At 60.6% G+C, this 14,044-nt stretch overlaps 4 long non-coding RNA genes across 4 annotated transcripts; all 4 read left to right on the top strand.

Annotated features, from left to right (window-relative positions):
• Positions 1-449: 449 nt before the first annotated feature.
• On the top strand, positions 450-1,861 carry LOC121166242. The gene is made up of 3 exons (XR_005885375.1): positions 450-486; positions 948-1,044; positions 1,595-1,861. It is a non-coding gene; the product is annotated as an uncharacterized LOC121166242 (long non-coding RNA).
• Positions 1,862-3,946: 2,085 nt separating this feature from the next.
• LOC121166243 lies at positions 3,947-5,806 on the top strand. The gene is made up of 3 exons (XR_005885376.1): positions 3,947-3,974; positions 4,652-4,739; positions 5,767-5,806. It is a non-coding gene; the product is annotated as an uncharacterized LOC121166243 (long non-coding RNA).
• A 90-nt stretch (positions 5,807-5,896) lies between these two features.
• Positions 5,897-7,756, top strand: LOC121166245. The gene is made up of 3 exons (XR_005885378.1): positions 5,897-5,924; positions 6,602-6,689; positions 7,717-7,756. It is a non-coding gene; the product is annotated as an uncharacterized LOC121166245 (long non-coding RNA).
• A 3,990-nt stretch (positions 7,757-11,746) lies between these two features.
• Positions 11,747-13,606, top strand: LOC121166244. Its single transcript, XR_005885377.1, has 3 exons — positions 11,747-11,774; positions 12,452-12,539; positions 13,567-13,606. It is a non-coding gene; the product is annotated as an uncharacterized LOC121166244 (long non-coding RNA).
• Positions 13,607-14,044: the final 438 nt, after the last annotated feature.

Genomic DNA, 14,044 nt, shown 5'->3' on the forward strand with positions numbered 1-14,044 from the left:
ACAAAAAGGCCAAAATCCATCAGCTTCCAAACCACTGAAACTGTGAAATATATCTTGACACTAGAATGCTGGACTTCATGCCATTCTTTATACCTACACTATCTGTATACGCTTCAATAGCAGGATGATGGATTTGTGATCATTGTTGATGGACTAAACTGTTACAATATAGCAGAAAACAGTAGGGGAAGGGAGGGGAGTAGGGGAAAACCCTGAGCCTAAGGAACTGTATCATAAAAAATAGAGTTAAAAAATGACGGTCCTGGTGCGGCAGCTAGTGGCTAAATCCTCATCTTGCATGTTTCCATTTGGACACCAGCTCATGTCCTGGTCACTCCACTTCCCATCCAGCTCTCTGCTTGTGGCCTGGAAAGGCAGTGGAGGATGGCCCAAAGCCTTGAGACCCTGCATCCATGTAGGAGACCCAGAAGGAGCTCCAGACTCCTGGCTTCATATCGACTCAGCTCCAGCCATTGTGTCCACATGGTGAGTGAACCAGCAGATGGAAAATCTTTCTGTCTTTCCTTCTCTTTGCATTACTGACTTTACAACATTTTTTTTTCCTAAAAAATTGAAGACTTCACTCTGAAGGAAAAAAATTGCCATTAAGCCCTGTTCTGTTGAATTATATGTAAACTACTTGAATCATTTGCTATGTTGGAAAAGTCTGTTGTGGAGCTGAGATGAAAGTTGTGATACATAGGAAGTGTTCTTTTTAGTTGACGTTGGGAGCAAAACAAAGCCCCCAACTCAGAGGAAGGACATGGATACAGGATGCAAGATGTGTATAGACAGGTCCTTAGTGGAATGATGCTCCCACATACAGCCTGGGTGAGGGAAGAGAGGCAACCCAAATCTGGAGTGCCACCCTCTTGAGGTAGAACACAAACAAAGTTTGAAAATGAATTATGTGTTCACTTTGTACTGTCCCCTGCTTCTGTTCCTAGACTATTTAATGGACATAGGAAAGCCTGCCGAAACACAGAGAAGACTGCGCGTGGTTTATAACGTGGCATGTCTCCCTGGAGGAAAAGCCTGGGAAAGGTGGAGTGACTTCCTGGCAGTTCTTGAGAAAGCAACACTTGTTTGAAAGCTAATTCTGCCATCCTGCTTTACAACCACAGAGAGTGATGGGCAGGGAGAGATGTGCTTCTCTGTTATAGTGAAAAAGGCAGGACTTTGAAATCAGTCTTGGGGACCACAACTCCCAAGACTGATGGATGAGGGCAGGTCCCTTTAAAGGGCAGGTGACCTTGTTTACCAGTGGCCCGGGCAACTGGAAGGCGGGGGCTCTGGAGATTCCATGACTCAAACAAACGCTGCTGCTCTAACTGCCTGGCAGTTGGCTGACAAGGAGGGCCTTCGAGCTTAACTTGGGAATAGCTACTGAAAAACTGAATTACAGTTATTTCTGAATTATAGTTTTTATATACCAGTTATATATTAAAAAGTTGCAGTTTCTGTGGGGGGGGGTTCCCCCCCACAGAAGTGTAAGTAAGTACAAATGATACTTAAAGGCACCGTCCACTGCTGATGAGGACCACAGTATTTGACTGATTTTAACTGCTTCTCTGCTTGTGTTTCTTCATGCTAGTCCCTGAATTGGTGAGGTACTGAATTGCGAGCAAGATGGCAAAACCACTTGATCCTATGACTGCCATATCAAATCTCGACATCAGGTTAAAGCAGCTCATTCTAGAAGAAGCTAGAATAGAGGAGAAATTGAAGGCCATCGAACAACAGGAGATAGCACATAGAGCACGCGTGAAACAATTATGTAAGTTCTGTAGCTCCTCCCAACAGAGTGATGAATCATTATGTTATCATTCTGGGTCATGAAATGTTTTCCACGTGTAATGCTCCCATCCAAGTACTAACGAGGCCTGACCCTGCCCAGCTTCTGAGATCAGATGAAATCGGGCGTGGTCAGGGTAGTATGGCTGTAAATTGCACATCTAATTCTTCTGTTGCCTTCATCGACGACACTGTCATTGTTACCACCCTCTGAGAAAATAGTATATATATTTTCTTTAAGTTTACTGAATATGGAATAAGCAAGGCATGAACAGGGAAGTATTTCTGCAACAGTACCTGTCACTGTTACAAGGAAACAAGATATTTCAAAGTAGTTAGTTGAGTATTTCATACCGAAGGTTCTGTTATATGTACTGACATACAAGCTTACATTGCATATAAAATCACACACATATGTACTAGCCAAACAGGCAAATGTGGTGAAGGGTGGCAGGTGGTCCGACATGTAGGGCACAGGGGAATACATTAAGGATTCCAATTGATGGGTGTAGGTGATGTTGTCAGGACCACTGACTGTCCCACTAAAGAGGGTAACCTACTTATGCTGTACCAGTGACAGGCTCCAGTCACAGAGCCATGTGTGTGTACCCCAAGAGGGCTTGCCAAGGCTACGGGTTCCTGGAGTGTCCAGCACCAGGCCCGCTGTGGACGGAGGGCGGGAGGGAGGAAAGGAGGGCACTGCAGACTTTGAGAGGCCATGTGGCCAGCCATCGGTGCCAGGTTGTGCAGCATGTGGGGGGCAGGTGCCCAGGCAGACTGAGGCATGAGCTGAGGGCATGGGTCTTCCATGGCTGCTGGGGCTAGCTCGTTGTGGACCCTCACGTGCGTTGGTCTCACTGAGGCTACCTTGCTCCTGCTTTACAGTGGACTCCGCCGCCGCCGCCTTGCCTCCGTCTTCCCAACTCCGATGGACGACAGGCTGGCAATGACCAAAAGGCAACAGTGGGCACAGGCCGCACCGAGGTGGAGCCCGGGTAAGTGTGTGTGTGTGTGTGGCAGTGGCTGTGGCCATGAAACATGGCTGGCCAGGCCTGAGTGGAATGTGGGGTGTCCCAGGTGCCATTGGAGGAGGCGGCAGGCTGGGCTGTGGAAGGCTGGTTCCTGGTGTTCCAGGAAGGTTGCATTCTGCCCCTGCACTCCAACTCTGCTATGGTCAGGGCCCGCCAGGTCTGTAGAGGCTTTGGCACTGTGCCTTGCCAAGAGCTGTCCCTGGTGCTGGCTGTCAGCCATTTGTGTAGAAGCCCCCTGGGGTGCTGCCTGTGTGCCTCTGGGTCCTGCTGGGTCCTGGGAGCGCAGGGGCCAGAGATCAACCGCCTCGTGGGTTGTGCGTGGTGCCCCATCTCCGTGAGGCCCCATGAAAGGAGTACCCCATCGCAGTCTCTGTTTTGGTGCTGGGCAAAGTGTGGGTGTAGGATGTGTGTTGTTGCTGCGGCAGCTGGTGCAGCCAGCGTCGGGGACAGAGAGCGAGCAGAGAGAAAGGTGGCCAGGGCAGCCCGTGGCGTGTTTGGTGGTGGGGACCGCCAGGGCCAGGCTCATGGAAGTGTCCCAGGCCTAGCATACCAGCACCTTGGTGTTGACCAGCATGCACGGGCTTGCTTCTAACCGGACCCTGACTGAATGCAAGCGGGAGAGAGCAGGGCCTTGGGGTGGGCGGTGAGATGGGGTCCTCTGCTGCAGAACCAGCCTCCTGCACGGCCCCCCACCTCCTGCATGTCCCCACACGGTCCCAGCACCACCCTGCCTGGACCATGGTCCCCAGAGGTCTCCGAGCTCTTTCCTTAACCTCCAGCCGCGGGTGCCCTGGTGCCAGGCATGCGTTGCTGAGGCCCCCGGTTGCATGGGTTGCCACTGCCACGCTGTTTTCCCCTGTGGCCCTGTGCCCTTGGGCCCAGAAGGGAGGCCGAGCGCCAGCAGTGGTGGCTGCTGAGGACCCGGGCCCCTCGGTCCTGCCCTGAGGCCCAGCAGCGCTCACCTCACTTCTTCCCCGTCCTGTCTCCTCAGGGCCAGGTCCGTGGCCCACATTTTCCCACAGAACGCCCGTGCCTACAAGGCTGCAGAAGTGCTGCATGACTGGGCCCCAGAGGCCAGCCCCATGCGCGTGGTCCCCAGCCCTAGCACAGCTGTAGAGGCACCACTGAGCTCGGCCGAGCCGGTGGAAGGTGAGTCATGTCATGGGATGCCGTGGGGCTGCTCGGCCCCAGGGCTGCTCGTTCACGCATGGCTCCTGTGGTGTCCAGAGCCCCAGGACACGCCCCGAGCCTGTTGTGGGCCCAGGCGGGCATTGTTGGTGCTGGTGGCTGGAAGTTGTTCCCAAATCCCTCACCCTCTCGCGTGGCCCCTTTAGCCCTGACCTCCAGGGTGCGATGCCTGGCTGGAACGAGGTGGTGAGGCAAGGGTAGTTCCCTGGGCAATATGGAGCCGGATTCCTGACCTTGGCCAGGAGCGGGCGTGACCAGAAACCATGGGCTTGTGATTGAACGGTCGACCCGTGCATGAGAATAGCTGCAGATGTGCCGTGCAACCGGCCCCATTTGCAGTGCCCGTGTGTGTACCCCAAGAGGGCTTGCCAGCTTGCCAAGGCTACGGGTTCCTGGAGTGTCCAGCACCAGGCCCGCTGTGGACGGAGGGCGGGAGGGAGGAAAGGAGGGCACTGCAGGCTTTGAGAGGCCATGTGGCCAGCCATCGGTGCCAGGTTGTGCAGCATGTGGGGGGCAGGTGCCCAGGCAGACTGAGGCATGAGCTGAGGGCATGGGTCTTCCATGGCTGCTGGGGCTAGCTCGTTGTGGACCCTCACGTGCGTTGGTCTCACTGAGGCTACCTTGCCCCTGCTTTACAGTGGACACCGTCGCCGCCTCCGATGGGCAACAGGCTGGCAATGACCAAAAGGCAACAGTGGGCACAGGCCGCACCGAGGTGGAGCCCGGGTAAGTGTGTGTGTGTGTGTGGCAGTGGCTGTGGCCATGAAACATGGCTGGCCAGGCCTGAGTGGAATGTGGGGTGTCCCAGGTGCCATTGGAGGAGGCGGCAGGCTGGGCTGTGGAAGGCTGGTTCCTGGTGTTCCAGGAAGGTTGCATTCTGCCCCTGCACTCCAACTCTGCTATGGTCAGGGCCCGCCAGGTCTGTAGAGGCTTTGGCACTGTGCCTTGCCAAGAGCTGTCCCTGGTGCTGGCTGTCAGCCATTTGTGTAGAAGCCCCCTGGGGTGCTGCCTGTGTGCCTCTGGGTCCTGCTGGGTCCTGGGAGCGCAGGGGCCAGAGATCAACCGCCTCGTGGGTTGTGCGTGGTGCCCCATCTCCGTGAGGCCCCATGAAAGGAGTACCCCATCGCAGTCTCTGTTTTGGTGCTGGGCAAAGTGTGGGTGTAGGATGTGTGTTGTTGCTGCGGCAGCTGGTGCAGCCAGCGTCGGGGACAGAGAGCGAGCAGAGAGAAAGGTGGCCAGGGCAGCCCGTGGCGTGTTTGGTGGTGGGGACCGCCAGGGCCAGGCTCATGGAAGTGTCCCAGGCCTAGCATACCAGCACCTTGGTGTTGACCAGCATGCACGGGCTTGCTTCTAACCGGACCCTGACTGAATGCAAGCGGGAGAGAGCAGGGCCTTGGGGTGGGCGGTGAGATGGGGTCCTCTGCTGCAGAACCAGCCTCCTGCACGGCCCCCCACCTCCTGCATGTCCCCACACGGTCCCAGCACCACCCTGCCTGGACCATGGTCCCCAGAGGTCTCCGAGCTCTTTCCTTAACCTCCAGCTGCGGGTGCCCTGGTGCCAGGCATGCGTTGCTGAGGCCCCCGGTTGCATGGGTTGCCACTGCCACGCTGTTTTCCCCTGTGGCCCTGTGCCCTTGGGCCCAGAAGGGAGGCCGAGCGCCAGCAGTGGTGGCTGCTGAGGACCCGGGCCCCTCGGTCCTGCCCTGAGGCCCAGCAGCGCTCACCTCACTTCTTCCCCGTCCTGTCTCCTCAGGGCCAGGTCCGTGGCCCACATTTTCCCACAGAACGCCCGTGCCTACAAGGCTGCAGAAGTGCTGCATGACTGGGCCCCAGAGGCCAGCCCCATGCGCGTGGTCCCCAGCCCTAGCACAGCTGTAGAGGCACCACTGAGCTCGGCCGAGCCGGTGGAAGGTGAGTCATGTCATGGGATGCCGTGGGGCTGCTCGGCCCCAGGGCTGCTCGTTCACGCATGGCTCCTGTGGTGTCCAGAGCCCCAGGACACGCCCCGAGCCTGTTGTGGGCCCAGGCGGGCATTGTTGGTGCTGGTGGCTGGAAGTTGTTCCCAAATCCCTCACCCTCTCGCGTGGCCCCTTTAGCCCTGACCTCCAGGGTGCGATGCCTGGCTGGAACGAGGTGGTGAGGCAAGGGTAGTTCCCTGGGCAATATGGAGCCGGATTCCTGACCTTGGCCAGGAGCGGGCGTGACCAGAAACCATGGGCTTGTGATTGAACGGTCGACCCGTGCATGAGAATAGCTGCAGATGTGCCGTGCAACCGGCCCCATTTGCAGTGCCCGTGTGTGTACCCCAAGAGGGCTTGCCAGCTTGCCAAGGCTACGGGTTCCTGGAGTGTCCAGCACCAGGCCCGCTGTGGACGGAGGGCGGGAGGGAGGAAAGGAGGGCACTGCAGGCTTTGAGAGGCCATGTGGCCAGCCATCGGTGCCAGGTTGTGCAGCGTGTGGGGGGCAGGTGCCCAGGCAGACTGAGGCATGAGCTGAGGGCATGGGTCTTCCATGGCTGCTGGGGCTAGCTCGTTGTGGACCCTCACGTGCGTTGGTCTCACTGAGGCTACCTTGCCCCTGCTTTACAGTGGACACCGTCGCCGCCTCCGATGGGCAACAGGCTGGCAATGACCAAAAGGCAACAGTGGGCACAGGCCGCACCGAGGTGGAGCCCGGGTAAGTGTGTGTGTGTGTGTGGCAGTGGCTGTGGCCATGAAACATGGCTGGCCAGGCCTGAGTGGAATGTGGGGTGTCCCAGGTGCCATTGGAGGAGGCGGCAGGCTGGGCTGTGGAAGGCTGGTTCCTGGTGTTCCAGGAAGGTTGCATTCTGCCCCTGCACTCCAACTCTGCTATGGTCAGGGCCCGCCAGGTCTGTAGAGGCTTTGGCACTGTGCCTTGCCAAGAGCTGTCCCTGGTGCTGGCTGTCAGCCATTTGTGTAGAAGCCCCCTGGGGTGCTGCCTGTGTGCCTCTGGGTCCTGCTGGGTCCTGGGAGCGCAGGGGCCAGAGATCAACCGCCTCGTGGGTTGTGCGTGGTGCCCCATCTCCGTGAGGCCCCATGAAAGGAGTACCCCATCGCAGTCTCTGTTTTGGTGCTGGGCAAAGTGTGGGTGTAGGATGTGTGTTGTTGCTGCGGCAGCTGGTGCAGCCAGCGTCGGGGACAGAGAGCGAGCAGAGAGAAAGGTGGCCAGGGCAGCCCGTGGCGTGTTTGGTGGTGGGGACCGCCAGGGCCAGGCTCATGGAAGTGTCCCAGGCCTAGCATACCAGCACCTTGGTGTTGACCAGCATGCACGGGCTTGCTTCTAACTGGACCCTGACTGAATGCAAGCGGGAGAGAGCAGGGCCTTGGGGTGGGTGGTGAGATGGGGTCCTCTGCTGCAGAACCAGCCTCCTGCACGGCCCCCCACCTCCTGCATGTCCCCACACGGTCCCAGCACCACCCTGCCTGGACCATGGTCCCCAGAGGTCTCCGAGCTCTTTCCTTAACCTCCAGCCGCGGGTGCCCTGGTGCCAGGCATGCGTTGCTGAGGCCCCCGGTTGCATGGGTTGCCACTGCCACGCTGTTTTCCCCTGTGGCCCTGTGCCCTTGGGCCCAGAAGGGAGGCCGAGCGCCAGCAGTGGTGGCTGCTGAGGACCCGGGCCCCTCGGTCCTGCCCTGAGGCCCAGCAGCGCTCACCTCACTTCTTCCCCGTCCTGTCTCCTCAGGGCCAGGTCCGTGGCCCACATTTTCCCACAGAACGCCCGTGCCTACAAGGCTGCAGAAGTGCTGCATGACTGGGCCCCAGAGGCCAGCCCCATGCGCGTGGTCCCCAGCCCTAGCACAGCTGTAGAGGCACCACTGAGCTCGGCCGAGCCGGTGGAAGGTGAGTCATGTCATGGGATGCCGTGGGGCTGCTTGGCCCCAGGGCTGCTCGTTCACGCATGGCTCCTGTGGTGTCCAGAGCCCCAGGACACGCCCCGAGCCTGTTGTGGGCCCAGGCGGGCATTGTTGGTGCTGGTGGCTGGAAGTTGTTCCCAAATCCCTCACCCTCTCGCGTGGCCCCTTTAGCCCTGACCTCCAGGGTGCGATGCCTGGCTGGAACGAGGTGGTGAGGCAAGGGTAGTTCCCTGGGCAATATGGAGCCGGATTCCTGACCTTGGCCAGGAGCGGGCGTGACCAGAAACCATGGGCTTGTGATTGAACGGTCGACCCGTGCATGAGAATAGCTGCAGATGTGCCGTGCAACCGGCCCCATTTGCAGTGCCCGTGTGTGTACCCCAAGAGGGCTTGCCAGCTTGCCAAGGCTACGGGTTCCTGGAGTGTCCAGCACCAGGCCCGCTGTGGACGGAGGGCGGGAGGGAGGAAAGGAGGGCACTGCAGGCTTTGAGAGGCCATGTGGCCAGCCATCGGTGCCAGGTTGTGCAGCGTGTGGGGGGCAGGTGCCCAGGCAGACTGAGGCATGAGCTGAGGGCATGGGTCTTCCATGGCTGCTGGGGCTAGCTCGTTGTGGACCCTCACGTGCGTTGGTCTCACTGAGGCTACCTTGCCCCTGCTTTACAGTGGACACCGTCGCCGCCTCCAATGGGCAACAGGCTGGCAATGACCAAAAGGCAACAGTGGGCACAGGCCGCACCGAGGTGGAGCCCGGGTAAGTGTGTGTGTGTGTGTGGCAGTGGCTGTGGCCATGAAACATGGCTGGCCAGGCCTGAGTGGAATGTGGGGTGTCCCAGGTGCCATTGGAGGAGGCGGCAGGCTGGGCTGTGGAAGGCTGGTTCCTGGTGTTCCAGGAAGGTTGCATTCTGCCCCTGCACTCCAACTCTGCTATGGTCAGGGCCCGCCAGGTCTGTAGAGGCTTTGGCACTGTGCCTTGCCAAGAGCTGTCCCTGGTGCTGGCTGTCAGCCATTTGTGTAGAAGCCCCCTGGGGTGCTGCCTGTGTGCCTCTGGGTCCTGCTGGGTCCTGGGAGCGCAGGGGCCAGAGATCAACCGCCTCGTGGGTTGTGCGTGGTGCCCCATCTCCGTGAGGCCCCATGAAAGGAGTACCCCATCGCAGTCTCTGTTTTGGTGCTGGGCAAAGTGTGGGTGTAGGATGTGTGTTGTTGCTGCGGCAGCTGGTGCAGCCAGCGTCGGGGACAGAGAGCGAGCAGAGAGAAAGGTGGCCAGGGCAGCCCGTGGCGTGTTTGGTGGTGGGGACCGCCAGGGCCAGGCTCATGGAAGTGTCCCAGGCCTAGCATACCAGCACCTTGGTGTTGACCAGCATGCACGGGCTTGCTTCTAACTGGACCCTGACTGAATGCAAGCGGGAGAGAGCAGGGCCTTGGGGTGGGCGGTGAGATGGGGTCCTCTGCTGCAGAACCAGCCTCCTGCACGGCCCCCCACCTCCTGCATGTCCCCACACGGTCCCAGCACCACCCTGCCTGGACCATGGTCCCCAGAGGTCTCCGAGCTCTTTCCTTAACCTCCAGCTGCGGGTGCCCTGGTGCCAGGCATGCGTTGCTGAGGCCCCCGGTTGCATGGGTTGCCACTGCCACGCTGTTTTCCCCTGTGGCCCTGTGCCCTTGGGCCCAGAAGGGAGGCCGAGCGCCAGCAGTGGTGGCTGCTGAGGACCCGGGCCCCTCGGTCCTGCCCTGAGGCCCAGCAGCGCTCACCTCACTTCTTCCCCGTCCTGTCTCCTCAGGGCCAGGTCCGTGGCCCACATTTTCCCACAGAACGCCCGTGCCTACAAGGCTGCAGAAGTGCTGCATGACTGGGCCCCAGAGGCCAGCCCCATGCGCGTGGTCCCCAGCCCTAGCACAGCTGTAGAGGCACCACTGAGCTCGGCCGAGCCGGTGGAAGGTGAGTCATGTCATGGGATGCCGTGGGGCTGCTTGGCCCCAGGGCTGCTCGTTCACGCATGGCTCCTGTGGTGTCCAGAGCCCCAGGACACGCCCCGAGCCTGTTGTGGGCCCAGGCGGGCATTGTTGGTGCTGGTGGCTGGAAGTTGTTCCCAAATCCCTCACCCTCTCGCGTGGCCCCTTTAGCCCTGACCTCCAGGGTGCGATGCCTGGCTGGAACGAGGTGGTGAGGCAAGGGTAGTTCCCTGGGCAATATGGAGCCGGATTCCTGACCTTGGCCAGGAGCGGGCGTGACCAGAAACCATGGGCTTGTGATTGAACGGTCGACCCGTGCATGAGAATAGCTGCAGATGTGCCGTGCAACCGGCCCCATTTGCAGTGCCCGTGTGTGTACCCCAAGAGGGCTTGCCAGCTTGCCAAGGCTACGGGTTCCTGGAGTGTCCAGCACCAGGCCCGCTGTGGACGGAGGGCGGGAGGGAGGAAAGGAGGGCACTGCAGGCTTTGAGAGGCCATGTGGCCAGCCATCGGTGCCAGGTTGTGCAGCGTGTGGGGGGCAGGTGCCCAGGCAGACTGAGGCATGAGCTGAGGGCATGGGTCTTCCATGGCTGCTGGGGCTAGCTCGTTGTGGACCCTCACGTGCGTTGGTCTCACTGAGGCTACCTTGCCCCTGCTTTACAGTGGACACCGTCGCCGCCTCCAATGGGCAACAGGCTGGCAATGACCAAAAGGCAACAGTGGGCACAGGCCGCACCGAGGTGGAGCCCGGGTAAGTGTGTGTGTGTGTGTGGCAGTGGCTGTGGCCATGAAACATGGCTGGCCAGGCCTGAGTGGAATGTGGGGTGTCCCAGGTGCCATTGGAGGAGGCGGCAGGCTGGGCTGTGGAAGGCTGGTTCCTGGTGTTCCAGGAAGGTTGCATTCTGCCCCTGCACTCCAACTCTGCTATGGTCAGGGCCCGCCAGGTCTGTAGAGGCTTTGGCACTGTGCCTTGCCAAGAGCTGTCCCTGGTGCTGGCTGTCAGCCATTTGTGTAGAAGCCCCCTGGGGTGCTGCCTGTGTGCCTCTGGGTCCTGCTGGGTCCTGGGAGCGCAGGGGCCAGAGATCAACCGCCTCGTGGGTTGTGCGTGGTGCCCCATCTCCGTGAGGCCCCATGAAAGGAGTACCCCATCGCAGTCTCTGTTTTGGTGCTGGGCAAAGTGTGGGTGTAGGATGTGTGTTGTTGCTGCGGCAGCTGGTGCAGCCAGCGTCGGGGACAGAGAGCGAGCAGAGAGAAAGGTGGCCAGGGCAGCCCGTGGCGTGTTTGGTGGTGGGGACCGCCAGGGCCAGGCTCATGGAAGTGTCCCAGGCCTAGCATACCAGCACCTTGGTGTTGACCAGCATGCACGGGCTTGCTTCTAACTGGACCCTGACTGAATGCAAGCGGGAGAGAGCAGGGCCTTGGGGTGGGCGGTGAGATGGGGTCCTCTGCTGCAGAACCAGCCTCCTGCACGGCCCCCCACCTCCTGCATGTCCCCACACGGTCCCAGCACCACCCTGCCTGGACCATGGTCCCCAGAGGTCTCCGAGCTCTTTCCTTAACCTCCAGCTGCGGGTGCCCTGGTGCCAGGCATGCGTTGCTGAGGCCCCCGGTTGCATGGGTTGCCACTGCCACGCTGTTTTCCCCTGTGGCCCTGTGCCCTTGGGCCCAGAAGGGAGGCCGAGCGCCAGCAGTGGTGGCTGCTGAGGACCCGGGCCCCTCGGTCCTGCCCTGAGGCCCAGCAGCGCTCACCTCACTTCTTCCCCGTCCTGTCTCCTCAGGGCCAGGTCCGTGGCCCACATTTTCCCACAGAACGCCCGTGCCTACAAGGCTGCAGAAGTGCTGCATGACTGGGCCCCAGAGGCCAGCCCCATGCGCGTGGTCCCCAGCCCTAGCACAGCTGTAGAGGCACCACTGAGCTCGGCCGAGCCGGTGGAAGGTGAGTCATGTCATGGGATGCCGTGGGGCTGCTTGGCCCCAGGGCTGCTCGTTCACGCATGGCTCCTGTGGTGTCCAGAGCCCCAGGACACGCCCCGAGCCTGTTGTGGGCCCAGGCGGGCATTGTTGGTGCTGGTGGCTGGAAGTTGTTCCCAAATCCCTCACCCTCTCGCGTGGCCCCTTTAGCCCTGACCTCCAGGGTGCGATGCCTGGCTGGAACGAGGTGGTGAGGCAAGGGTAGTTCCCTGGGCAATATGGAGCCGGATTCCTGACCTTGGCCAGGAGCGGGCGTGACCAGAAACCATGGGCTTGTGATTGAACGGTCGACCCGTGCATGAGAATAGCTGCAGATGTGCCGTGCAACCGGCCCCATTTGCAGTGCCCGTGTGTGTACCCCAAGAGGGCTTGCCAGCTTGCCAAGGCTACGGGTTCCTGGAGTGTCCAGCACCAGGCCCGCTGTGGACGGAGGGCGGGAGGGAGGAAAGGAGGGCACTGCAGGCTTTGAGAGGCCATGTGGCCAGCCATCGGTGCCAGGTTGTGCAGCGTGTGGGGGGCAGGTGCCCAGGCAGACTGAGGCATGAGCTGAGGGCATGGGTCTTCCATGGCTGCTGGGGCTAGCTCGTTGTGGACCCTCACGTGCGTTGGTCTCACTGAGGCTACCTTGCCCCTGCTTTACAGTGGACACCGTCGCCGCCTCCGATGGGCAACAGGCTGGCAATGACCAAAAGGCAACAGTGGGCACAGGCCGCACCGAGGTGGAGCCCGGGTAAGTGTGTGTGTGTGTGTGGCAGTGGCTGTGGCCATGAAACATGGCTGGCCAGGCCTGAGTGGAATGTGGGGTGTCCCAGGTGCCATTGGAGGAGGCGGCAGGCTGGGCTGTGGAAGGCTGGTTCCTGGTGTTCCAGGAAGGTTGCATTCTGCCCCTGCACTCCAACTCTGCTATGGTCAGGGCCCGCCAGGTCTGTAGAGGCTTTGGCACTGTGCCTTGCCAAGAGCTGTCCCTGGTGCTGGCTGTCAGCCATTTGTGTAGAAGCCCCCTGGGGTGCTGCCTGTGTGCCTCTGGGTCCTGCTGGGTCCTGGGAGCGCAGGGGCCAGAGATCAACCGCCTCGTGGGTTGTGCGTGGTGCCCCATCTCCGTGAGGCCCCATGAAAGGAGTACCCCATCGCAGTCTCTGTTTTGGTGCTGGGCAAAGTGTGGGTGTAGGATGTGTGTTGTTGCTGCGGCAGCTGGTGCAGCCAGCGTCGGGGACAGAGAGCGAGCAGAGAGAAAGGTGGCCAGGGCAGCCCGTGGCGTGTTTGGTGGTGGGGACCGCCAGGGCCAGGCTCATGGAAGTGTCCCAGGCCTAGCATACCAGCACCTTGGTGTTGACCAGCATGCACGGGCTTGCTTCTAACCGGACCCTGACTGAATGCAAGCGGGAGAGAGCAGGGCCTTGGGGTGGGCGGTGAGATGGGGTCCTCTGCTGCAGAACCAGCCTCCTGCACGGCCCCCCACCTCCTGCATGTCCCCACACGGTCCCAGCACCACCCTGCCTGGACCATGGTCCCCAGAGGTCTCCGAGCTCTTTCCTTAACCTCCAGCTGCGGGTGCCCTGGTGCCAGGCATGCGTTGCTGAGGCCCCCGGTTGCATGGGTTGCCACTGCCACGCTGTTTTCCCCTGTGGCCCTGTGCCCTTGGGCCCAGAAGGGAGGCCGAGCGCCAGCAGTGGTGGCTGCTGAGGACCCGGGCCCCTCGGTCCTGCCCTGAGGCCCAGCAGCGCTCACCTCACTTCTTCCCCGTCCTGTCTCCTCAGGGCCAGGTCCGTGGCCCACATTTTCCCACAGAACGCCCGTGCCTACAAGGCTGCAGAAGTGCTGCATGACTGGGCCCCAGAGGCCAGCCCCATGCGCGTGGTCCCCAGCCCTAGCACAGCTGTAGAGGCACCACTGAGCTCGGCCGAGCCGGTGGAAGGTGAGTCATGTCATGGGATGCCGTGGGGCTGCTTGGCCCCAGGGCTGCTCGTTCACGCATGGCTCCTGTGGTGTCCAGAGCCCCAGGACACGCCCCGAGCCTGTTGTGGGCCCAGGCGGGCATTGTTGGTGCTGGTGGCTGGAAGTTGTTCCCAAATCCCTCACCCTCTCGCGTGGCCCCTTTAGCCCTGACCTCCAGGGTGCGATGCCTGGCTGGAACGAGGTGGTGAGGCAAGGGTAGTTCCCTGGGCAATATGGAGCCGGATTCCTGACCTTGGCCAGGAGCGGGCGTGACCAGAAACCATGGGCTTGTGATTGAAC

Source organism: Ochotona curzoniae, unplaced genomic scaffold, assembly GCF_017591425.1.
Source record: "Ochotona curzoniae isolate NIBS_2020 unplaced genomic scaffold, NIBS_Ocur_1.0 contig_999, whole genome shotgun sequence".
Lineage (NCBI taxonomy): Eukaryota > Metazoa > Chordata > Mammalia > Lagomorpha > Ochotonidae > Ochotona > Ochotona curzoniae.